This window comes from Pteronotus mesoamericanus, unplaced genomic scaffold (genome assembly GCF_021234165.1).
Source record: "Pteronotus mesoamericanus isolate MK-2021 breed Mesoamerican mustached bat unplaced genomic scaffold, CSHL_Meso_final scaffold_85, whole genome shotgun sequence".
Lineage (NCBI taxonomy): Eukaryota > Metazoa > Chordata > Mammalia > Chiroptera > Mormoopidae > Pteronotus > Pteronotus mesoamericanus.
The window spans coordinates 21356784-21383887 of NW_026555329.1; the positions used below are offsets into that span (position 1 = coordinate 21356784).

Genomic DNA, 27104 nt, shown 5'->3' on the forward strand with positions numbered 1-27104 from the left:
TTAATTAATATTTTCAGGGCATTCTATCCCAAAGCAGAATATACATTTTTTCCAAGCGCACATGGAACATTTTCCAGCATAGGTCACGTATTAGGCCACAAAACAATCTCCATAAATTTAAGAAGATTAAAATCATATGAAGCATCTTCTCCAACCATAATGGTATAAAATTAAAACTCAATTAAGAGAAAAAAATAAAAAAACACACAAACACATGGAGGCAAATAACATGTTACTAAATAGGGAATAGGTTAACAATGAGATCAAGGAAGAAACAAAAAAATACCTTGAGACAAATAAAAATGAAAACACAACCAACCCCAATCTATGGGACACACTGAAAGCAGTACTAAGAGTGAAAATCAGAGCAATACATGCCTTCCTTAAGAAACAACACAATGTCAGCCCTGGCTGGTGTGATTCAATGGATTGAGTGTGGGCCTGTGAACCAAGGGGTCTCCAGTTTGATTCCCAGTCAGGTCACATGCCTGGGTTGCAGGCTGGGTCCCCAGTGTGGGACACACAAGAGGTGGTCACACATTAATGTTTCTCACCCTCTCTTTCTCCTTCCCTTCCCCTTCTCTAAAAATAAATAAAATCTTAAAAATAAAACACACAATATCAAATAAACAATCTAACCTTACACCTAAAAGAACTAGAAACAAACAAAGCTCAAAGTCAGTAGAAGAAAGGAAATAATAAAGATCAGAGCAGAAATAAACAAAATAGAGTCTAAAAAGATAGAAAAGATTAACGAAACCAAGAGCTAGTTCTTTGAGGTAATGGAAAAAAGTACAATTGAAAAAAAGAACTAGTTCTTTGAAAAGAAAGCAAGATTGATAAACCCCTAACAAGACTCATCAGAGAAAAAGAGAACCCAAATAAATAAAATCAGAAATAAAAGAGGAAAAGTAACGACTAACAACATAGGAAAAAAAAAGAATTAAAAGAAAATACTACAAACAATTATATGCCAACAAATTGGACAGTCTGGAAGAGACGGACAGATTCCCAGAAACATACAGTCTTCCAAGACTGAATGAGCATAGGACAGAAAATCTGCACATACTAATTACACCAATGATATTCAAACAATAATCACAAAATTCCCAAAAAACAAAAGTCCAATACCAGATGGCTACACAGATGAATTCAACCAAACATTCAAAGAAGAACTAATATGTATCCTTCTCAAACCATTCCAAAAAACTCAAGAGGGAGAACTCCCTAAGCTCATTTTATAAGACCAGCATTATCCTGATCAGAAAACCAGATAAAGGCATTACAAAGAAAGGAAATTATAAGCCAGTTTCCTTGATGAACATAGATGCAAAATTCCTCAACAAAATATTAGTAAACTAGATCCTGCAATACATTAAAAAGATCATTCACTGTGATCAAGTGGGGTTTATTCCTGGGATGCAAGGATGGTACAGTATCCACATATCAATTAATGTGATATATTACATAATCAAAATCAAGGATAAACATCATATGACCATATCAATAGATGCAAAAAAATCATTTGACAAAAGCCAGTAGCCATTTGCTAAAAACCCTCAGCAAAATGGAAAAGGAGGGAACATACCTTAGCGTAACAAAGACCATATATGACAAATCCACAACTAACGTGATACTCAATGAGCAAACACTAAAAGCCTTCCCCTTAATATCAGAAACAAGACAGGGATATCCACTTTTGCCACTTTTATTCAAGATAATACTGGAAGTCCTAGCCACAGCAATCAGACAAGAAGAAGAAATAAAAGGCATCCAAATTAGAAAGGAAGAAGTAAAACTGCCATTCTTTTGCAGATGACAGGATACTGTATCTAAAGAGCCCTCTAAAGATTCTACCAAAGGACTATAAATTAATTCATTTAAAGTTTAAATGAACTGATAAATGAATTCAATAAAGTAGCAGGACACAAAATATTCAGAAATCAGTTGCATTTTTACATACCAATAATGATCTATCCAAAAGAGAAACTAAGAAAACAATCACATTTACAATTGTCTCAAAAAACAAACCAACCAACCAACCCCTAAAATACCTAGGAATAAATTTAACCTAAGAAGTAAAAGACATACTTAGGAAATTGTAAGACACTGAAAAATGACACTGAGTAACGTACAAATAAGTGGAAGCACACACTGTGCTCATGGCTAGGAAGAATTAACATTGTAAAACATCCATACTATCCACAGCAAGCTATAGATTCAATGCAATTCCTATCAAAATACCAAGTGGTCATCAATAGACAAATGGATAAAAAAAGCTGTGGTATACATATATACATAGGAATATTACTCAGCCATAAAAAAGACTAATCTTACTATTTTCAACAACATGAATGTACCTAGAAGTTATCATGGAAAGTGAATTAAGTCAGAGAAAGACAAATATCATATGATTTCACTAACATGGGGTGGGGGGAATCCTCAAAAAACCGGAATTATTTTCGGAAGGCGGGCTCCCTGTAGTACAGGCTTCCCCCACTAGGCAAGTGTTCTAGGAACCCGTCTGTATCAGTGTGGGAGCTGGCATTGTTGTGAGAGGCTGTGTTCAGCTTCAGTGAATTTTTGTTTAAGACTCTTTCAATGCATTTGCCCATTTCACGAGGGGTGATCTATGAGCACTCCTGCCCATACTGTGTTGAGTGTTCAGCAGTTTTTGACCAAAAGTGACATGACCCCCATGCCTCACCATATTTACCTCATCTCGCCCCAAATGACTTTTTGTTTCCCCAGATGAAAATAGTCCTCAACATTTTGTTGATGTGGGTGAGGTGAAACAAAAAACAGCAGAAGCACTAAAAGGCATTAAAATTGATGAGTTCAAAAACTGTTTGGGGCACTGGGAAGAAGTCTCAATAAATGTACTGCCTCATATGGAGAGTACTTTGAAGGTGACAGAAGTTTAAACATGTAAGAATACACACACAATTTTTTATAAATAAATTCAGGGTTTTTTGTGCCCCCCGCCATATGTGGACTCCAAAGAACACAGTAGACAAACAAACAAATAGAAACAGATTCACAGATACAAAGAACAGAATAATGGTTTCCAGAGGAGAGGCAGCTAGGTGGAAGGTGAAGGGATTAAGAAGTACACATTGGTAGTTACAAAAATAGTCATGGGATGTAATGTACAACATAGAAAATACAGTCAATAACAATGTAATAAGTGTTTAGGATGCCAAGTGGATACTTGAAATATGGGGGGATCACTGTTTTAAGGTATATGATTATCTAACCACTATGCTGTATACCCGAAACTAATACAAAATTATATTGAATGTAAAGTGTAACTGAAAAACAAAATTAAAAATAAAAAGAATTTGGTGGTGAAAAAAAAATTAATTTAAAATGGGTCAGAGTCCTAAAACTGAAATGCAAAACTATAAAACTACTAGAGGATAATGGAGGAAACCTAGGTGATCTTGAATGGGATGATGACTTTTTAAAATACAAAACAAAAGGTATAATTCATGATAGAAATAATAAACTAAATTTCCTTAAAATTAAAAACTTCTCTCTGAAAAACTATGGCAAGAAAATGAGGTGACAAGCCATGGACTGGAAGAAAATATTTGCAAGATACATCAGATCGAGGGCTTTTAACAAAAACATATAAAGAACTCTTAAAGCTGAACAATAAGAAAGCAACCTGACTTAAAAAATGGACCAAAGACCTTAACAGTCACCTCACCAAAGAAGATACCCAGGTGACAGATACGTACATTAAAAGATACTCTAGTCGTGGCCAGTGTGGCTCAGTTGGTTGAAGTACTGTCCTGCACACCAAAAGGTCGCAGCTTCATGGGCACTTACCTAGGTTGTGGGTTTTGGTCCTTGATTGGTACCCAGTTGTGGAGCGTACAGGAGGCAAATGATCAATGTTTCTCTCACACTGATCTCTCTCTTTAATATATAAAAAATATATTTTTAGAAAAATATTATAATTTTTATGTCATGAGGGAAATTTAATGTAAAACAAGATACCACTAAATGCCTATTAAAATGGCAAAATCTGGAACACTGACACCACCAAATTCTGGTAAGGGTTTGAAGTAACAGGAATTCTCATTCATTGCTCTTGGGAATGCAAAACTGTACAGTCACTGTGGAAGGTAGTTTGGTGGTTTCTTACAAAACTACACATATTCTTACCATACCACATATTCAGATAGTAACTGTGCTCCTTGGTATTTACACAAAGGAGTTAAAAACTTACGCTCACACAAAAACCTGCACACAGATGTTTATAGCAGCTTTATTCTTCAGCGCCAAAACTTGGGAGCAAGTAAGATGCCCTTCATAGGTGAATGGATAAATCAACTGTGGTATATCTAGACACTGTGATACTATTCAGTACTAAAAAGAAATGAGCTATAAAGCTATGAAAATACACGGAGGAAACAAGTGCACATTACTAAGTGAAATAAATCAATCTGAAAAGGCTATAGACTATAAGACTGCAACTATATAACATTCTGGAAAATGGAAAACTATATGGAGGCAGTAAAAAGATCAATGGTTGCCAGGGGTTAGGAGGAGGGAGGGATGAACAGGTATAGCACACAGGGTTACTTAGGGCACCGAAAATACTCTGTATGACATTATCATGATGGATATGTATCACTGTACATTTGTCCAAACTGATAAAATATACAACACGAAATGTAAATGAACCCTAAGGTCAACTATGGATTTTTAGGAATTATGATGTGTTAATGTGCATTAATGATGTGTAAATATGAACTGTAACAATATACCACTCTGGTGAGATATGCTGACGAGAGGCCATGCATATGTGTGGAGGAAAGTGACATATGGTAATCCCTGTCCTTTCCTCTCAATTCTGCTGTAAACCTAAAAAAGCTCTAAAAAAAAACCTTTAAAAATCAATACTTGAATCCTAATCTTTGTGCTATTCCCTCTACATTTGTTTCCTTAACTCTTCCATTAGAAGGCATTTAATAAGTATGTGTACGTTCCCATTTTTCTCTTTCCAGAAACTTTTTCCTGCTTGCTAATGGTTCATAACTTTAGGATGGTTGAAAGAGCTTGAAATCTGACCACTAGATAAGTGATGAATGACTGTCCTAACCCAAGCTGTAAGACAATTTCCGAGTAGTGTCTTATCGTTACCTCCTTCCAATGGATTTTTGAATAGTCCTGGAAACTAAAGTTACTTAAACTAAACCAATACACCCAGGCATTAAAAGAAAGCAAACAAAAAGATAAGGAAATACATCAGGCATACACTAAAATTTAAAACAGGGCAAATCTGTATTAGCTTTTTATGTCCACGAAGTTAAGGAATCTGAATAATTTTAAATGAGATTTCTATAATTTACAGAGAACTCACAGAATAAATCAATCTAAACCCACGGTCAAATAAGCTACTGGAATGTCAACAGGGTTGGGAGGATGAGTGACTAATTAACCTCTGATGTCACAATCCTTTTTTTTTTAATCCTCACCTGAGGATATTTTTTATCATTAATTTTAAAGAAAGGGAGGGGGAGAGAGAGAGAGAAAAACTGATCATTCGCCTTCCACATGCACCTCAACTGGGGATCAAATCTGCAACAGGTATGTGTCCTGACTGGGGATCGAAATCAAGCTTTTGGTGTACGAGATGAAGCTCCAACCACCTTAGCCACCTGGCCAGGGCCACAATCCTACTTTAGTGGCCTGTAAATACACACACACACCCCCACACATACATGGAGCATGCAAGCGTGTGTATACCAGGTTATGATATATAAAATTACTTCTTACTGTGGGTTGTAGCTTAAAAAAATTGTTACCGTCCTAGAATAAGTCTTGAGAGGTACATAGAGATACTTGTACACCAATGCCTGTTTTGGCATTATATGTAATTATACAGCTTGACAACAAGCAGAGTCCATTATAGTATGAAACTGGCTGAGTGGTTTCACTGTGGACCCCAACTGCAGAACATTTAGGTTTATTATTATACTAAATGAACGAAGGAAGCAGGGGGAGCTCTTGTCATTTAGTTTGTACACTTCAACCTAATCTCATTTCAGAATGGTGCCTCACCTGAACTGTCCGTCCCTGTGCTTATGGCACATTTTGTCCAGCTAATACCTCCTCTCTTCTTCCAGAACAGAATAGCTCAGCTGCACAGAATGGGGCAGAAGATCTGGCTAAATTTACTCCTCATAAAAATTGTCAATCTCTGCTTTTTTTAGCCACATCTCATACTTCTTCATTCAGAGTTACCAGTGCCCACAAGTCCTTTGTGGGGATTATTATTATTATTATTATTATTTTGGTGCTCTTCAGCACTTATCAGCCTGCTTTTCTTTTTCCTTTAACAATTGCAGAATTAGGTTTGAACTTTGTTTAGTTGTGCAGTTGCCTTGTGTGTGTGTGCATTCTAGCTTTTGAAACTTTTTAAAAAAAGATTTTATTTATTTATTTTTATAGAGAGTGAAGGGAAGGAGAAAAAGGAGAGAAATAACAATGTGCGAGAGAAACATGGATCCACTGCCTCTCACATGCCCCCAACCAAGGACCTGGCCCGCAACCCAGGACTATGTCCTGACCGCAAATCAAACCAGCGACCTTTCAGTTTGCAGGCCAGTGCTCAATCCACTGATCTGTACCAGCCAGGGCTCAAAACTTTTTGAAATCTTTCGTCTGTGGTTGTCTCCTCTCTTATTCTTAATATAAAATTTTGATCTTAATATAAAATTTTGACATAACATAAAACTTGCCATTTTACCTGTTTTTAGGTGTACAATTCAATGACATTAAATACATTCATATTGTGCAACCATCACCAACACGTGTCTCCAAATTTTCGTTTTCCTAAACTGAGAATCTGTACCCTCTAAATAGTAATTCCACATTTCTCCCTCCCCACAGCCCCTAGCAACTTCCATTCTACTTTCTGTCTCTATAAAGTTGTGCGTGTCGATGTGTGTTTTTAATTCACTTTTCCAAAATGGACATTTATCTCCTCCATTCAATTTTAGCACAAATTCTTTACCATCTTTGCCTCTTAATTTCTCTGTTCTCACTTTCTGAAACGCTTATTATTTAATAATAGATCTCCTAACTATATACTTTAATGTTTTAATCTTTCTCTCATGTTCTTTTTTCCTTCTTCCCTCTTTTAAAAAATATTTTATTGATTATACTATTAGTTGTCCTGATTATTCCTTCTTTGCACCCCTCCACCTAGCACTGATTGCCTCAGGCAATCCCCCACCCCTGTTCATGTCCGCCAGTCACAAATGTTAAATTCTTTAGCTTCCTAAACTGTACTTTACACCCCCATGGCTATTCTGTAACTACCTACTGTACTTCTTAATCCCCTCACCTCTTCATCCATTCTCTCACACCCTCCCACCCCCAGCCATCTCTTTATCTTTAACCTTTGGCATTTGTCTTGGTGTGGGCCTCTTTGCTTCCATCTTATTTGGGACTCTGTGCTTCTTGGACTTGCATGTCTATTTCCTTCACTAAATTAGGCAAATTTTCTTTCATTATTTTGTCAAATAGATCTCCAATTTCTTCCTCTTTCTCTTCTCCTTCTGGCACACCTATGATCTGAATGTTGGATTGCTTAAAGTTGTTCCACAGCTTGCCTACACTATCCTTGTTTATTTGTATTCTTTTCTTCTTCTTAACGTTCTGCATGGTTTTTTGCTTCCTTATGTTCCAAATCATTGATTTGGTTCTCAGCTTCACTCACTCTACTGTTGTTTCCCTGTAAATTGTTCTTTATTTCAATTAGTCTATCTTTTGTTTCTGACTGTATCTTTGTTATGCTATTGAGGTACTCACTAATTTCCTTGAGCATCCTTATAACCAGTGCTTTGAACTCTGCATCTGAGAGATTGCTTGTTTCCATTTTGTTTAGTTCTTTTTCAGGAATTTTGATCTGTTCTTACATTTGGGTCATGCTTTTTGTCTCCTCATTTTGGCAGCCTCCCTGTGTTTGTTTCTATGTATCAGGTAGAGATGCTCTGACTCCATATCTTGGCAGTGTGGCCTAATGTAGTAGGTGTCCTGCAGGATCCAGTGGCACGGCTTCCCCATCACCCAAGCTGGGTATTAGAGGTACACCCTCCTCTTGTAGTTAGCCTTGGTTGCTGTTGGAAGATCAATGAGAAAGATCTACCATGGACTCCAGTCAGCTGCAATGGTTGGCTGTGACCACTTACCACCAACCTCTGCCCTCCATGGAGGATCAGCTGTGCAGGGGCAGGGTAGTAGTACTCCAACCTGGTCTGTGGCTGTCCACTGGGTGAGTTGGCCCTGCGGTTTCCCATGTGGTGCAGGCCAAGATCTGCCCTGACCTGTGTTTTGCACAGGGCCACACTGCCTGAGTTATAAAGCAATCTGAGATGGCTGCTACTTGTGCTACACTTGGAGATTTCCAGGTGAAGCCAAGCTGTGAATCTAGGCAGCTAGTTCAGGGCCTGGGGCTCACTGAGGGCAGCTGCTGCTAGTTTGAGAGGATTTAGGAAGTTGTGAAATATGTTCCAAGACCAGCCATTCATATGGAAAAGCAGCCTGCATGGGCTCTGAGCGGGGAGGGCCCAGAAAAGGGACAGTGGCCTCTGTTTGCCTTGAGGCCAGACACCTCAGCCTTCCTCTGTATCCCACTGGTGCCCCTCAAGCCACTGGAGCCAAGGGAGTGAGTCTGAGTAGGTGAGTCCATGTGTGGGTTCCTTAAGAGGAACTTCTTGGGGCACCAGAACCAACTAAATCCCTGCTGCTTTTTTGCAGCCAGAAATTTTGGGGACTTATCTTCCTGGCACTGGAACCCTGGCCTGGGAAACTGGTGTGGGATGGGACTCCTTGATATCCCTCCCAAATTTTTATTCACCATACGTGGGTGTGGGACCAGCCCATTCTGTGTCTGTGCCCCTCCTACCAGTCTGGATGGATGTGGTTTCTTTAATTCCATAGTTTTCAGACTTCCATTCATCTCGATTTCTGATGGTTCTGAGCGATGGCTATTCTATATTTTAGATGTAATTTTGTTGTGGTTGTGTGAAGAGGCGAACCATTATGTCTACGCCACCATCTTGACCAGAAGCCATTTTATCTCTTTTCCTTTTTGTTCAACTTTCAGGAAGATTTTCTTAAGTTTATCTTCCATCTAAAGTACTAAATTTATTTATTTTAAGATTTTATTTTTAGAGAGAGGGGAAGGGAGGGAGAAAGAGGGACAGAAGCATTGATATGTGAGAGAGACATCGATCGGTTGCCTCTCACAGACCCCCAACTCGGGACACAGCCCGCAACCCAGGCATGTCCCCTGACTGGGAATAGAATCGGCGACCTTTTGGTTTGCAGGCTGGTGCTCCATCCACTGAGCCACACCAGCCAGGACTATTGTATTGACTTAAATTTCAGTTATTATATGTTAATTTCCATAGCTCTTTCTTATCACCTGGTTGCTCCTTTGTCTATAGTATCCTTATTTTTGGACCATGGATACAACATGTCATCTCTGTGAAGACAGAGATCTTTTAAAAACTTTTGTAGACTTGACATAGTTACAGATGTCTATTCTCCTCAAATTGATCTACAGGGTTAATGCAATTACAATCAAAATCCTAGGAGGCCTTTTAAATATAGACAAGCTGATTCTAAAATTTACAGTCATACCTCGATACTTGTCAGCTTCAGAACTCATCAAACACTGTACTCGTCATATTTTGATGACAAAAATAATGTGTCAGCATTCGGTGCTTGCTTGGGACTCGTCACACTTGCTAGAACTTGTATAAGTCATGATACTGCCCCACAAGAGAAAATGCTTCATCATTCAGTGCTCGTTGTTTCTGGCACTCATCATGAGTTCTGGAATGAATTAACGATGAGTACCATGGTACTACTGTAAATGTAAAGGCAAAGAAACTGTAATAATTAAAAATTTTTTAAAGAATAAAATTGGAAAAAAACACTAATTGATCTTAAGACTTACTCTAGCACAACAATAATTAAGACAGTATGGTATTAAGAAAGAGAGAGACACACAGATTCATGCAATAAAAAACAAAGTCCAGAAACAAACCCATACAAATATGGTCAGTTCATTTTTTACAAAGTTAGTGAAGCAATTCAATAGAGAGGGTTTTTTTTAACCGGTTTTGGGACAACTAGTTATCCACATGCAAAGAGAGAGGAGAGGGGACGGGAGGGGAGGGAAGGAAAAGGAAAGACCCTTGAGAAATATCTGTATTATGGTATAAAGACGCTGAAACAAATAAATAGGGGAGCTGGGTGGAGGTGGGCAAGGGGAGTAAAATGGGAGATATCTGTAACAGTGTTGACAATAAAAAATTAAAAAAAGAAAAAAGTCTGTGAGACAGTCACGCTGACTTCCAGTCAAGATGGAAGCATACAGCTTGTCTCCTCACACAACCACAGTGAAAACTACAACTAAATTACAAAACAACTATCAACGAGAATCATCATAAAATCGAGCTATATGGAAGTCCAAATACCAAAGAAAAAGAAGTCACATTCATTCAGACAAGTAGGAGGAGCACAGACACAGAACAGTCAGTTTCCACACCCATGTGTGGTAGATAAAAATCGGGAAGGATACCTTGGGAATGAGGGATCCTAGCCTCACACAAGACCACCCAGCCCAGGGTTACAGTGACAGGAAGGTAGGTCCACTGGCTGTAAAAACCAGTGGGCATTGGGATAGGGATTCTTAGGCATCTCCTTCTAAAGGGCCTGCAGTGGACTTAGGACTTATATAGACTCACTCCCTCTGGGCTCCAGCACTGAGGGAGCAGCTAGAAGGGCACCAGTGGCATATGGGGAGAACCTGAAGTGTGTGACATCAGGACAAATGCCGGGAGACAGCTTCCTCACAGACAAAACTCCAGAGGCCAGGCAGCAGCCACTGTCCCTTTCCTGAGCCTTCTCCCACACAGAGCCACAAAGCGACGTCACAGGTTGTGCCCCCTCCCCGGCCAAGCCCCGGTGATTACGTAAGTCTCTGCCCCCTACAACTTATGGATGCGCTTTTCTACAATAGGCCACGCTACTAAGACAGGGAGTCAAAGTAGCTCTACCTAACACACAGAAACAAACATAGGGAGTTAACCAAAATGGTAAGATAAAAAATATGGCCCAAGTAGAACACAGAACAAAACTCCGGAAAAAGAACTAAACAAAATTGAGATAAGCAATCTATCAGATGCAGAGATCAAAACACTGGTTATTAGGATTCTCAAGGAACTCACTGGGTACTCCAACAGCACAAAAAAAGATTCAGGGAGAAATGAAGGTTACATTAAGTGAAATTAAAAGAAAAAGTTACAAGGAATCAAAAGTGGAGCAAATGAAGCTGAGAATCAAATCAACGATTTGGAACACAAGGGAGAAAAAAAAACATCCAATCAGAACGGCAAGAAGAAAAAATAATCCAAAAAAGATAAGGATAGGCTAAGGAGCCTCTGGGACAACTTCAAATGTACCGACATTCAAATTGCCGTGGTTCCAGAAGGAGATGAGAAAGATCAAGAAATTAAAAGTTATTTGAAGAAATAATGAAAGAAAACTTCCCTGATTTGGTGAAGGAAATACACATGCAAGTTCAGGAAGCACAGAGAGTCCCAGACAAGATGGACAGAAAGAGGCCCACACCAAGACACATCATAATCAAAATGCCAAAGGTTAAAGATAAAGAGAAAATCTTAAAAGCAGCAAGAGAAAGTAGAGTTACCTACAAAGGAGTTCCTATACAATTATCAGCTGATTTCTCAAAAGAAACATTGCAGGCTAAAACAGACTGGCAAGAAGTATTCAAAGTGATGAATACTTTGCAAGGGCCTACAATCTAGATTACTCTATCCAGCAAAGCAATCATTTAAAATTGAAAGATAAATAAAGTGCTTTCCAGACAAGACAGAGCTAAAGGAGTTCATCATCATGAAGGCATTATTATATGAAATATTAAAGGGACTTATTTAGGAAAAAGAAGATCAAAACTATGAATATTAAAATCGCAATAAATTCATGACTATCAATAACTGAATCTAAAAAACAAATTAAGCAAACAGGCAGAACAAAAAAGAGAATCAAAGATATGGAGGTCATCTGAAGGGTTATCAGTTGGAAGGGGGGAAAGGGGAGAAGGGGGAAAAGGTGCAGGGATTAAGAAGCATACTGGTAGGTACAGAATAGAGAGGGGAATGTTAAGAATAGTGTAGGAAATGGAGTAGCCAAAGAACTCACTTGCATGACCCACGGACATGAACTAAAGGGGGTGGAGGACTGCCAGAGGGAGTGGGCGTAACAGGTGGAGGGTGGCAAAGGGGGAAAAACTGGCACAACTGTAATAACGTATCAATAAAATACATTTAAAAAAAGAAATTAACCATGACCTAAGGGGCGAGTACAACTTATACAAAATTAACTAAAAATGGTTTACAGATCTAAAAGTAAAACTTAAAACTTTCAGAAAACATAGGAGAAAATCTTCATGACTTGGAATCAGGCAGAGTTCTTAACATAACATTAAAAATATGATCTACAAAAGAAAGAATTTGATAAATTAGACTTTATTAAAATTACAAACCTTTATACTGCAGAAGACACTGTTGTTAGGGGACTGAAAAGACAAACTACAAACTTGGGGAAAATATTCACAAATCACATATCCAACAATGGAAAGACCACAACATGGATGAACCTAAAAGGCATTATGCTGAATAAAAAAGCCAGTCTCAAAGTTTTACACGCTGTATGATTCCATTTATACTACATCTTCAAAAAGACAAAACTATAGTGGTGAACAGATCAGTTACTGCCAAGGGTTAGGGGTAGAATAGGGTATAACTACCAAGGGATAGGGCAATGGGGTTTTTTGTAGTGACAGAACTGTTCTGTATTCTGATTATGATGATGATCATATACCAATTTATAGTGTAATAACATTCAAAGAACTGTATACCAAGAAAAGTCAATATGACTAAATAATTTAAAAATTAAATTGAAAAATACTTCCTCTGCTCCCTGTTTATCAAAAAATTATCTAGGTATCCCCTGTTTATTTGTGTCAGCCTCTCTCTGCCATGCACAGATGTTCCTCAAGTATCTTTTTGGCACACTATTTACAGTGAAATACTTAAAAATGACAGGAAACTGTATTGTGAATGGCTGGCAAGAAAGGTAGTCAAATGCTTTCAACTGTGAGAAGGAAGAGAATACTATGCTGATGTCACCAATATACTTAACTATATACTGGGTGATGCTAACTAACACGTTGGAAGTTATCAATGAACCAAGTTGCCTTGGGTTTATGTAGAAGTCAGAATAATTCTTGTTTATATTAGGGCTACAGGTGCCTACAAATAACAGGAAAAGAATTTTCATTACACAACTTCCCCCCAAAATCATATCTTTACCTGTTCTTCAACTATTCAGATTCTGTTACTGAACAATCACTGTGCATCAAGGAAAGCACAACACAAAGATACTTTTCTATGTAGTTCCATTTCACTTCTATTACTTAAAGAATAAACCACAACAAAAAGACATTTTTCTATCAGATCCTACTTTTTTCTAAATGAAAATTCATTTCAGAATCATAGGTTCATCTGATGTTAGCCAAACTCTTCTACTGCTAGGTAACTATGGCCCTCAACCTAAGGAAACTAGTTTAGAATCTGGGGACATTTTAGTATTTTCCTGTCCCTCAATGCTATCCCACTGATTCAATCTAAAAAACATGCTATTAGAGATTTCAGAAGTGAACCTGTCCTACAAGAACTGTGTAATACTTTAAATTGTATTAGAATATGAAAGATACAATTTCTAATGTTCTTTGTGCATAATGTCAAGCATTAAGAAAACTCTAACAAACACTGTGTGTGGTCTGTTGTCATGTCTGCAAAAGCATCTTCCTGTGATGAATAATTTATACTTTAGAGTAAATGCCCTTCCCAAACATCCTACCACAAGCTGTTCTAAAAATGAAAGGTATTTATTCTCCCTTAAATCCGTTGAACAAAACATACCAAACAAAAATTTAATGTACGATAAAGGAAGAGATGTAATCTGAAAGGAAACACCCACAGTCCATGGTGGTGACACTGCTATTAAGTCAAGGGACACTAACAGTCAAGACAAATTATAAAAGATTAAAGCCTTACAGCATGACTGCTTCAGTTTTTAATTCACTGATTTTATATCATACTTATTTTACATAGAGACAGTCTTACTCCTTTAAAGACCAAAGGCCTACAAATGCTTTCATCCATTATATTCCAGTATATTTTTATTTACCTGGAAGCTGTTCCAACCTTTCTAGTAAGAGCAATCCAATTTTTCTGGAGAAACACCCTTCCACCACAATCAGGACATGGTTTAAATAAGGCTGGCTCCACTCCAGGGGTGAGCATATGGCTCAAATCTGGCTATTTAGTGTTTTCTATTACCCTAACCACAGTCACTGGTTCATATCATCCAAACTGGACCATTGACTTAATTCTAGGACTTTCGTGGAGGGACCAAGAAAGAAGTGTTTCCTTCTGTACGAAGACAGACATGTAAGTCACCATGTTTTATAGTATGCATTTTCTCGCATTGCAACTGGCCCATAGATACCTCAACTAAGTTAAGGCCAGACATCTGATCCAAAGTGAACCTTCCAGGCAAGCCAATAGCTGTAGCCTATTACAAGGTCTGGTTCAATAGTTTACCTGAGAGAGAAAGCTTTGTATTGGTCACTAACTTAAGCAGTCAGATTCTCTCTCACACAGAATTTGAAGGTATGAGAAAGAAAGAACAAGAATGAACTGGGCTTTCATACTTTCTCATTTCTCCTCAATCCTCTACAACTCTTCCCTCATAGACCTACCCTCTTGGGCCCCACTCTTAACTCATGAACAAAGCAGACGCATACAGAGGAAATTTCTTCATCTTCTCATAGTCAATCCTATAAACTGTTCTGCATTTACATTCATTATTATTTTCTTCCTGTTACAGAAGGAAAGGGCATTCATTTCAATGCAAAAGCAAATGTTCTACTTATGCTATGGATTCCTTATTTTCAAAAAACCTTTCCTTCCTTTTCAAAATCTATGTTCTTTCATTTACCTTATTCCTTCCTGTGCCATCAGTTCCCCAAAGTCTAGAGAATAATTTAGGCCTAGATTACTTATCAGCATGCAAACATGTTCTATTATTTTCCATTAAAATATCTCCTCCCTTAAAGGATGGCCTTTTCAATAAATGCTTGGTCAATTGTATCCACTCTGGGGGAAAAAAAAATTCTTGAACCCTACATAAAACCCCACACAAAAGTCAAATTCCAGATGAATTACAGATCTAAATGTGAAAAGCAAAACAATAGTGCTTTCAGAAGAAAAACATGGGAGAACAGCTTCATGATTGTAGGGAAAGCAAAAATATCTCAAACAAGACTCTGTTAATATCAGTTTACTTCACATCCACAATGTTACTGTCTTTTCCCCCAAAACTGTTTCAAATCTCTACATTTTCTAAAGATAACACACATAATTACATTTTCCCTCTGCCACAGTCTTTTCCCTCCTTCCCTCTTCTAGGAAAACCGTTATCTTGAAACTGGTTGAATAATTTCGCTATTCATCAGTAGAACAGATAAAATGGTGGTTAATCATTCAATAGAATACTATGCAGTAGCTAAAACATACAAAAAATCTATACGATCATTGTCTAAAGCCATGTTTTTTTTCCCTCACCCGAGGGCATTTTTTTCCCCATTGCTATTAGAGAGAGAGGAAGGGAGAAAGAGAGAAACATAGATTAGCTGCTTCCCGTACACACCTTTTCTGGGGAACAAACCCAGGTATGTGCCCCCACCAGGAACTGAACCCACAGCCTTTTCAGTTTATGGGATGATGCTCCAACCAATGGAGCCACACTAGCCAGGATAGGAATGGCTTCTAAAATCCACTCAAAATGTAAACTTGTGAGTAGGTAATTCTATACTTCTTTATATTTTCCATAAATAGGAGTTAAGATACTCAAGTAGAAAAATACAAAGCCCAAATATAATAATACTTAAAATCACATTTGCCCTGAATTTTCTTGGAGGTGTTTATTATATCCATAAAAAGCAGCGTAACTCTGAATATATCAGAGTAAGCAATTTATTATCTATGTATTTTGTGGACTATAAAAATAGCTATCAGACAGGACTCAATTCATCATACTTAGGCATTTCAACAGCCTTTTTACACTAACTTCTAAATACAAGTAAAAAACTTGGAAAAGGTGTTGAGAGTAACACTTCTTCCTCATTTCAAATGCTTTCTTCCATTTGCAAGGAGCCCAGTGGGCATCTTATTCCTGACCTTCATCTACTCTAGGGATATTAGCAAGTCAGGAGAGAAAAAACTGGATATGCTTACTGTTTTGACCTTAATTTGTTCAGAATTCAGGGAAGGAATACAAGTCCTTCTGAGCTTAAACAAAATATCAGGTTTCTTAAACATCTTTTAAGGAAGGTGAGAAACATTAAGTTTTACCCCTTTGCACAAAGTATCACTGATCCTCATGAGAATGAAACTTTCATCAATGACCGCCAAATTGTACTATTGAAGCATAAGCTATAAATAATACAATTCCCATCCATGAAATACTTTTCTCTTCCTTGAAAAAATGCAATTTACAGGTTTAATATTACAGAGTTAAATTTCAGATGATGTTGTTAATAACAATATTTAACAACAGTGCAACACAGGTGCAGAAATGGACTGTAAAAAAGGCCAGAAGCTTAGATCTGGAGATGTTAAGGAGCATCTCCTTACACAGATGTAAGGAGATGCTAACAGAAAAAATGTAGTCGTGTGGTTTGTGTACTTTCTGTCATTTAATCTGTACAATGATCCCACCTATATTTTACAGTAAAGAAACACAGGCTTTGGGGATTTAACTATTTTTGGAAAGGCCTTATGGTATATTCAGAAAATTCTGAGGACAAACTTCTGTTTGAATCCTGGCTTGAACGTTTATTAGCTTAAAAGACGTTTATAAATTTTGGGATTTTTCTCCCATTGTGCACAAGTAGATAATTAAGTGTACATTGCTGGGATATTATAAGGGTGGAAAAATACATAAAAGTGCATTCAATGCTTGCTAAACAGTAAGAACTCAATATAGTGTAGCCAACATCATTATTACTAACTTGCCTAGAATCATATAGTTATCCTTTTAAAAAATACTTAATAAAATTATATACAGAAAATATAAAATTGGGAAATATATAGGAGAGTATAAAGAATAAAACAAAAAGGTCACTATAATCTTCAACCCTGGAATAATCACTGTTAACATATTGGCATATTTTCTTTCAATATGTATGAAGCCTTCTTTTACGTGCAGAACCGGACCATGCTGTGTAACAAAGTTGGAATTTTTCTTTTGTACTCAACTTTTATCATGAGAATTTTCCCACTTGATTAAATATCCCTTGAATACATCATTTTAATACTATCAAAGTCTCACATACAAATAATTTAGTCCTTTATTGCTTTGCATAAGTTGATTCCAATTTACCCACTATTATGGGTTAACGTATATATTTTTGAATCTGTGCTTTTTGTCTCCACAGGATGCGGTAAACCATGTATTTATCTATTTCCTCAGCAAAGCCCCTATTACTATACACATTGACATTCAAGTTCTGGTTTGCATATGAAGAAAGAATTCATCTATATTTTATATATCTTAAGTTATTGACAGTGAATCTTAGCATTAAGTACATTCCACTGCCATAGCAACAAAATACAAGTAAGGTTAAAGGCGTCCTCAGGTCTATTGTCTGTTATCCAAGCCATAATAGACCCAGTCTGAAAATGGAAACTTTCCAACTTTGGAAACAAGAAACTGAATCCTGTGTGCTTGACTTAATGTTTTCAAATTCATTTTATATTTCATATACCTTAATGAAGTAATGAAGGCGGAGAAATATAATAACATCTAAAAAATATAGGAAGGATTGAAATTTGAGCCACTTATGCTTCCTGAAAAAATGGCAACAGGATAAACATAAGCGTTATAGTGACTCACATTAAAAAGCTAGGACATGATTCAAAACATGATCCGACAATTTGGCACAATTGCTGAAATGAAAAATTTAAAGCATATGACTTCCACAACAAGTATATAAAACTCAATTCTTCTTGGGCCAAAAGAAAAGGAAAAAGAGAAAGAGCGCAAGGTACCTATGTGGGACCTAAGTGCTCCAATTAAGTTATTAAGCACTGACTACCCAAAAACACTAAAACCCTCAAAACTCTCAAAAAACAAAACAAGGCCAAGAACTCTACATCGAGGTTGTTATAGGGGAAACTGATACTGACCTTTCTTAGAGAATATAAAAGCAGCTATGGTATCAAGTTATAGATATTGATAGAGAGTCATCTAAAAGCAAGATGCATACCAAAATATTACTGTGACTGTTAGGAAATGCCACATTTAATGACAACAATTAATAACTCACATATTTTACAGAAGATTAAAGGATGTTTAATTATTTCCCAAAATAATACATGAAGTTAGGAACTAGAATTTATGACAGGGGAAGTATGTTCCAAAAAATATCAGTCAAACAGCCCTAGCTGGTGTGGCTCAGTGGATTGAGCGCTGGCCTGTGAACCAAAGAATTGCCAGATCAATTCCCAGTTGGGGCACATGCCTGGGTTGCGGGTTGGGTCCCTAGTTGGGGGCACGTGAGAGGCAACCACACATTGGTGTTTCTCTCCCTCCCTTCTCCTCTAAAAATAAATAAAATCTTTTAAAAAATCAAACAGTAATTTCAAGTTAAAAATATAGGCATAGAATATGTTTTTAGAAAGGGGAGAAGCAGAATAAGAGCTGGAAGTCAATGACTGGTAGGTAGCCTATGCTCGAAGCACATGACTGTCAGGTGCGTTTCTCAGAGCCAAGACATATTACTTTTCTAGGCACATAAAAAAATAAGTTTGTGCAACAAATATTAAGTTCCTACCATGTGACAGGTATTATTCTAGGTGTAAGGAAATACAGCAGGGACAAAATAAACTAAAATTGCTGTTCCCATGGGGTTTACACTCTGTATTCAACAGTGTAAATTGGTACTTAAAAAATAATAATTGCCCTGGCTGGTGTGGCTCAATGGATTTAGTGTTGGCATATGAACCAAAGGGTTGCTGGTTCAATTCCCAGTACGGGCACAAGCCTGAGTTGAGGGCCAGGTCCCTAGTTGGGGGCAAGGCAGGAGGCAACCAGTCAATGTTTCTCTCACATATCAATGTTTCTCTCTTTCTCCCTCCTTCCCCTCTCTCTAAAAATAAATAAATGAAATTAAAAAAATAATAAAGCCATAAAGGAGATGTTATAATTTTTAAAAGAATGAAGGAAAGTGACATTTGAGTAAAGGAAGTAGTGAGGCATATAATATCTAGGAATGAGAGTATTCCAGGCAGAGGAAACAGCCAGGAAAAAGGAGCATGCCCTATGTATTCAAGAAACAGAAAGGAGGCCGTGTGACTGTACTATAAAGTGAGGAAAGAAAGTAGTATCTTAAGTAAAGAGAAGTACATAATGGGGGCAGGTGGATGGTTTAGGGTCTTGAAGGGTCATTGTAAATCACCAGGCTTTTATTCTGGGTGAAAAGAGAAGCCACAAGAAGGTTTTTAGCAAAGAAATGAAATGACCTAACTTATATTTAACAGGATCACCCTGGCTGCCTGTCTAATGAGAAGAAGACTAATGAGGGTGACAGCAAGGCTAGAAGCAGGGAGACTATTTAGGGAATGGCAGCACTAATCCAAGTAAAAGATGATGTTAGCTTGGACCTAGGAGCTTGCAATGGAGATGGTGACTATGTGATCAGATTCTGGATGAACTCTCAAGGTAAGAACTGACAGAATTTGCTGACATCTTAGAAGCAGGCACTGAAAGAAAAGGAAAAAGAATGACTCTCAGATTCTTGGGCCACATAGCTGGAAGGATGGAGTTACCATCGCTGAAAGGGGAAGATTACAGGAGGTGAGGTGTGAGTGGGAAGGGGGAGATAGTCTTATTTTTGAACATGATTCATTTGAAAGGCCTACTAAATGTTAGGTAGCCCAAAGAATATACAAATCTGAAGCTGAGGATAAAGGTGTGGGCTGGAGATATAACTTGGAAGTTGGCAATATTTAGAGTGTGTACTTTTTCTAAAAGCAATTTAATATAAAAATATAAAGTCAGTGATATTTTCCACAAGTTTTTCCAATTTTAAAATGCTATTATTTTTCTCCTATCTAATTTAGATACTGAATTACAAATTATTTAGTGTGTGTATATATGTGTGTGTGTGTGTATGTTAAATAGGATAAAAAAATTAGAAACCAGAAATCCAATTGGCAAGAGAGAAGTATATACAAACCACACCAAGGATAAAAGGTATGAGAAAGGAAGGTCATGAGACAATCATGAAAATGACACTGAGTTTACAAACTAGCATGCTGACATTATGGTACATGCTATGTTTACGACTGGTTCTTGATGTGTGCTAGATGTTAACTATGTTTAAGAGCACAAAATTCCAAATGAACAGCCGTCTCTTTTAAAACATATTCTAGAGATAGAAAGTAGATGAGAGAAGCTCCTGAGTAAATGGATCTAAACCCTGTTTTTCCCCACTCCAATCCATCCTGCACCTGACTGGTAGATTAATCTTTCTACATCCACGCAACATTGTTTTTACCCTCTTTCATAAGATAAGGTTTGGAATTACAGATTAATTTTATTATTTCCCCCATCAGAGCCTCTCATCTAAAAAACTCTGAGCACACAAAAATGATCTGAAGAACTATTTTTTCAATTTTCCCAATGCTTGTATACAACAAGTACCATTCCAGAGGCATAAAAGAAATAAATTAATTCCATACAATAGATGCCAGCAACCCCAGAAGCATCCAGGAACTTGTTAGAAATGAAAACTCTTGCCCTGCCAGTGTGGCTCAGTTAGTTGGAGTGTTGATCTACATACCAAAAGGCTGCAGTTAAATTACCAGTCATGGCACATACTTAGGTTGCAGGTTCAATCCCTTGTTGGGGCACGTATGGGAGGCAACCAATTGATATTTTTCTCTTACCTCAATGTTTCTCTTTCTCTTGCCCCCCTTCCTCTCTCTCTAAAATCAATAAACAAATTTTAAAAATAAAACAAAACAAAAACTCTCAGGTCCCACCCCAGCCTTACTGAATCAGAAACTCTCGGGATGGAGCCCAGTAATTGTGCATGAATAATAATCCCTCCCAGTAATTCTGACAGATGCCAAACTTTGAGAAGTTATAGCTTGGAACATTAAGGCTCAGTTTTTTCAAGGAATGTCAGATGAAAAAGGCTATTAGGCTATAAAATCCTTGATCATTGGAAACTTTTCACTTTCAATTGCCATATGCATCTAACATTTAAACCACATTCCAATTGTTTTTAAACCTCCTCCCCATGAATTTCCTTGTTTCTCTTCATTCTGTAATACCAAGGTATCAGCCCAACCTTGATCCCTCCTTCCAGTTCTCCCTCTTCTACAGGAAAGGTAATGTTTTTCCAATTAGAATATCATGTCCTAACTTTTTAAGTAATTCTGTGGATGTCATGTCAAGTCACATTTCAGAGCAAGAAGAACCCTAAAAAGATTATTTATCCAAGTGTTAACACTTAAGAGTTGAGAGCCCTGGAGAGATCACACAGCAAGCACATGCTTGTAAAATTAGAGAGACACCAAAGGATTAAATTATTATCTCTAGCTATCTTTGAGTCAATATTGCTAGTTTAATAGATTAAAAATGGAAAAAAGATCCTTAACATTAATAAGAATGCTTGCTTTTCAGCTATGCAGTGACAGAGCACGCTATGTCAGAGTCTTGTCCTCCACAGTCCCGTAAGTTCAATAATAAATTTCCCAGAAACTAATCTCAAGACTCTTTACAACTACTTCATCCAGATATGTGGCAATTTTCCTGAACAACATTTATCTTCCTGGTTATACTCCATCCAACAGATAGACTCTCTGGAGAAAGCCTGGAGCTTCTTTGATACTTTGTGTCCCAACCTGAAAACCTTTTAATAGTACTCTAATCTTATTTCACAAGGGTTCTGAGGTAACTGACAAACAACATACTGATAATTACTAAGTGCGCGCTGTGTAAGGCAGCACAGTACACATGGAAAGAATATGTGCTTTGGAGCCCTGGATATCTTCTTCTAGGTTCCAGTTTTAATTCTAGTCCTTACTTGCCCTCATTTTATAGCATAGAAGCCGTAAGTATACTGCCTCATATTGCTCATACCTAGTCTTTAGCTACTCCTTGAGAACAGGAACTATTTTATACATTTCTGTATCCCCCCCACCATTATATTCACATAGTACTCTATGAATACTCACTTAACTAATACGGACTAGATTTTAATACAGCAGATAAACTTCCTACCTAATAGGTGCCCCTCCTTCCAGATCTCACTCCCAAAAGCATCCACCCGCCCCACTTCAACTAGCTTAGTAACTTTATCAAATCTGATCTTGTCCAATTCCATTTTAAAACCTTCCCAAGGTTCCCAGATCTTAAGGACTTAAGGAAAAGTCCCTGCCAAGGCCAGAATTTCTCTCTGCCTGTCTCTAATAACTAAGACCCACCTCTAAACTGCTATAGGTCCTGTAATGTTCTTCCCATTTCTCCCTACAAGATCCTCCCAAATAGGCTAATTCCTACTAGTCACCCAACTTAGAAGCCATTTTTCTATCAAGTTTCCTGATCATAGTTCACCCACCCTCAATTAGCAGTTATATGTCCTGCCTCCTTAACTTGATAATACACTCAGTAACTACAATACTGTAATGAAATGTTTTTTCTACTTCCCCAATTATCTGGTAAACTTCTTGAGGACAAGGATCACACAATATTCAGTTTTATACTGGCACATAAAATGCATGTAATATTACTTATTGAAAATAATGATAAAATAATGAAAATAATGTAATGATCTTCAATAACATTAGTTTTAATTTTGAGAATATAATCATGTTTATTTCCTTGTTTACTTATAAATAACTTTGGGGAAAAAACCATGGCTACCCAACAGGTTAAAGAAAAAGATTCTTGGGCCTTAATTTGCACACACATTTATTATGGCACAGAAAGCAAAATCAGCATTATTTTTTTCAAAGAACAGAAAAGATATTTCACAAGAACGTTCTATTATTTGGGACCTGCTTTGTCTTGGCCCCATCCCCAGAGCTTATAGTCACCAAACTGGATTTTATCCCCAGTTAAAACAAGCAGAGCCATGGATAATGAAAGAAGAAATAGAAGCTGCTGCTCACCCTGGAATGCCATCCTGGGACCAAAAGGTGACAAATACCTGCTATGATGACTAAACAGAAAGACAAATGAGTCTGCATTCCTGATAGCACCATGGAGCCGCTATACCAGGGCAGAACAGCCTACCGTTAATTTCTCATTACTTAAGATAAAGGAACCACCTAATTTGTTTCTACCACTCTTTTAAAATCATCTTTTCTAACTGATATGAAATACAAAGTTAGAAGAAAAATTATGAAAAAGTTAGTAAAATGTAGGAGAGAGATTTCTCATCAGAAGCTATATAGAGAGAGACATTAATGATTATATGAAATACCAAAAAAAAAAAAAAAAAAGGTAAGCAATACTACAAACTAAGACAAAAAACCACAAAAGACAGATTGACAAAACAAATTTGCAAACAAAGCTAAAGAATTGTATCTATAATATATCAAGGGGAAGCAACAAATTGATACAGAAAAAACAATAGGAAAAAATGAGTGAAGGTATGAATAACCAATTCAGAGAACTGAAAAATAAAAAGATCAACAAATATATCAAGAGATGCTCTCAGCTTCACATGTAGTTAAGGAAATGCAGAATTAAGTACCTAAGAAATGTTTTTATACTCATTGTCAAAGAAAAGCATCAGTGATAATGAGCTTATAGGAGAAAATTTACTCTCAGGCATTAAGATAGCAAGAATTGTGTCAACATTTCTGGAAAATAATCTGGCATTATTTATTAAAATTAAAATGGTATATATTATGTATAAGATATTCACTCCAATCTTTTCATAATAGAAGGTAGAGGCAAACAAATGTCCAAGATGAACACAAATATGGTTTCAAATACGCATGGCTACAGAACAAACCACCCCAAACTTAGTACCTCAAAACAATGTTCTCTCTCACAATTCTGTAGGTTGGCTGAGTGGTTCCTCTGCAGGAACGTTCAGCTAAACAGTGAGCTGAGCGAGCAGGTCCAAGACAGCTCACTTTCATGTCTGCTAGTTGATGTTGACTGTCAACTGGGGCATCTTGGTTCTCTTCCAAAAGACCTCTTGCCCTCTCATAGACTAGACCAGCTTCCCTACATGGCAGCTATAGGAAAGCATTCCTTGCAGGCCTCTTAAGGACTAAGCTCCAGAACTCATACATCATTTCCACCATATTTAATGGTCAGAGCAAATCATAAAGCCGGCCATGTCTCAAGAGGTGGAGAAATAAATTCCACCTCTAGATAGGTGAAGCATCAAAGTTACATTGGAAAAGGGAATGCATACATACCAAGATGAGAGGAATTTATGGTCGGTAGAGGTGCGGGTGTGTGCGTCTGGATGTACACACACACAATGGAATATAATGGTTAACAAACTAGAATCTTTACTATTAGTATGTTATCATTTGTGTGCAGTGAAAGCATGTATGTATTTTATTACATATATGTATATTTGAAAATCCTTGGTAGTATAGTTAAAAATGAAATACTGAGCCATGCAAACTAGTCAGCATGCTGGTTGAGGATGCAGGGCACTGCGGGCACATTAGGAGGCAAGCAGAGGTGTAAGCCTACTGGTCGACAGCGGAAAATAATGGAGTGCTATGTGGGGATAAGGAGTTGCACAGAGTTGCGGACCCTGTGAGGAGTTGCAAACCCACAAGGAGTCACAGCCAGCAGACCCAGCAGTCCATGATGCAGGGTGGTGGAGGGAGATGCAGGGTGGTCTACATGGCAGGGAGAACGATAACACACTGAACAGGTAAAACAGCTAATAACCATATTGAGCTCAATGTGAAGCCAAGTTTCTCACTGCCAGAGAAGACATTTATAAACATGGAAAGAAGAAAGGCTAGAAAGAACTCTGGGAAACCGGACTGGAACTGGAAGTACAAGAACATAACTTTCTGGTTTATAATATCTATAGGCACAGGTATAGAAATAATTTTGGATGCACGTGTGTATATTATATATACATATGTGTGCGTATATAAACCATACTCACATGCTCATATATTTCCTAGTTCCTATATGCAGTAACACCCCAGTAGCAATGAGCACACTAAGCCCCTAAATATTTGTTCTTAAATACCATCTTTTATAAAAAATCAACAACAACCAAACAGGGCTCCTTGGCGAAATGGCTGATTCTAGGACTAGACCAGGCAAAGTACAAGATGAACCAGGAACAGTATGTTCTGCCAGAAATGCAGAATGAATGGGATGGGCACATGATAAATAGGCATAGGAGCCAGCTTGCAGAGGCTTCCACTGGCTAAATCAGGGACAATTTAAACAGCAAAATAAATAATAACAGTAATTAATCAGAACACACTAAATAGAATGGAAAACCGTGAATCTTTACTGACTTAATAAATGAATAAATAAATGGAGGAGAAAGGTCTACCTTACATACACAAAAATGCCAATGCATGTAAAAGAATAAAACAAATAGGGAAATATTATTTGGCAATTATCATAAAAGTGGTTAAGTAGAGTAGGAATCATCAATGACACCCACACTAAGGCTAGTGAGAGAAACAGGATGCTGGCATAATGTTGGAACACCTCTCCACAAATACTGATCAAATATAAAAGCACACCAATACAAACACAGTGTTACAGTGGTGTGGTTTGACACTGCACATGCCTCTGCACTGAGAAGGGCACAGTCCCATTGCTGTGGTATTCCTACCAGGAATGCATGACCTGATTGGAGTCATGAGGAAGTATCACATGGACCTAGGCTGAGGGTCATTCTATAAAACGTAGGGCCTGTACCTTCTAAAACTGTCAAAAGAAAAAAACAGCTGAAGAAGTCTGAAGAGACATTACAATAAATACAACACCAATGCCTAGATAGGATCCTGTATCAGAAAAGAGGTATGGTTGGGATAGTTGATGAAACATGAATAGGCTCTTTGGACCAGACAACAATGTTGGACCAATGCTCATTTTCTGATTTGGAGAGCTATAGGCTCGGTATGTCAGCAAGTACCTTGTTTCTGAGATATAGACACTGCAGGGTTTATGGGTGATTGCACGTATCTGCAGCTTGCTCTAAAAGGTTCAGAAAAACACTATGATAACAAGTGTGTGATACGTGTATGGAGACAGAAAGAGAGGGCAGGTGACGGGAGAAATGCAGTAAAAAATTAACACTGGTGGAATGTGAGTGAAAGGGTACTTTGTACTGTTCTGGAATCTTTTCTGTAAGTTTGAAATTATTTAAAAATAATTTTAAAATATGAAATAAATATGTAATATAGATTAGCTAATGCTAGAACAAATGATAATCAGCTACTGTCTGAGGCCGCAACATAGCATGAAAACCGTGCCTTTATTTATTTACCTTCCTTCCTTTACAATACTCTGAGGGGACACATTAACAAGGACAATGTTTTTATGCATAATTAGAAAAGAGTATTTCTATGTTCTCAAATGAACCTTCCTTTGTCTTCATGGACTTTAAACAGGCATTTTACAGTTCAATGAGGAATGGAATCTTGACTCATTCATCTTTGTGGTCCCAGCATCTAACATATTTATAGTTTAGTCATTGTTCTGTCCTTGAACAGGGATTCTACACCCAATATTGTTCCAATCAGAAAAATACAATGACCTGATTATCAAGGATCCTGTAACAATGGAAAATAGAAACTGTCAATGTCATGTTAAAATATGTATGTCAGACTCAGCATAAAAAATATCAAAGATGACCATTGTTAGGAACCTAAGATGAGGAATAATTATCTGCCTTA

General features: G+C 37.4%; 1 protein-coding gene across 5 annotated transcripts in view; it reads right to left on the reverse strand.

Moving 5' to 3' along the window:
• ANKIB1 (ankyrin repeat and IBR domain containing 1) overlaps window positions 1-27104 on the reverse strand; it is a 144994-nt gene that overhangs the window by 113928 nt on the left and 3962 nt on the right. Inside the window, exon 2 of one of the 5 annotated variants that reach the window (XM_054564117.1) lies at window positions 9667-9861. The exons of the other annotated variants lie outside the window; for them this stretch is intronic. The gene's annotated coding sequence lies outside the window, so the exon portion shown is untranslated. The remainder of the gene's footprint in view (window positions 1-9666; window positions 9862-27104) is intronic. 5 annotated transcript variants of the gene reach the window in all.